Genomic DNA, 593 nt, shown 5'->3' on the forward strand with positions numbered 1-593 from the left:
AGACGTAGATGTTGTTGAAGTATGATTGTGCATACGCTCAATGGGGCCTGAACAGTTGCATCACAAGACGATTAATTGTTGCTGGTGTATTTGACAGCCTTTGGGGCATCATCAATCACTCCCAGAGCATTCCACTTAGAGTACTTTCCGCTGTCAACGGAATATCACTCGCTCTAATGAGCAATTGGTAATAACTAACGACCAAGTCGAGTGCGCTGTACTTTGTACAGCCAGCCATATTGTTGTAAGGAGCATCTTTTCTAGGAATCGGTGTCTGTGCCAGCATTTTGGTTATTGTTAGCGTGAACAATACGCCACTTGCCGTTCGGCTTCGGACAAAAAATGTGAGTGTCGAATGGGGAGGCTTGCTCTCACGCACCATTCCTGCATCGTCACAATTTTTAATGAGCAGGCGTGGTACGGTGTGTTACGCTGTATTTGGCTCCCGAAATCAGGTCAATCTCATGACGCACGCCTCGGTTTGGATGTAGGACTGACAGCGGGTCTTTTGTGATGACATCTTGAAATTCTTTTCCAAAAGGATAGTACGGATGCGAAAGATCCTTCAGGATCGACGATCCACTTTGTGCGTT

The sequence above is a fragment of the Plasmopara halstedii genome (assembly GCF_900000015.1).
Source record: "Plasmopara halstedii genome assembly, contig: Scaffold_1211, whole genome shotgun sequence".
Taxonomy (NCBI): Eukaryota; Oomycota; class Peronosporomycetes; order Peronosporales; family Peronosporaceae; genus Plasmopara; species Plasmopara halstedii.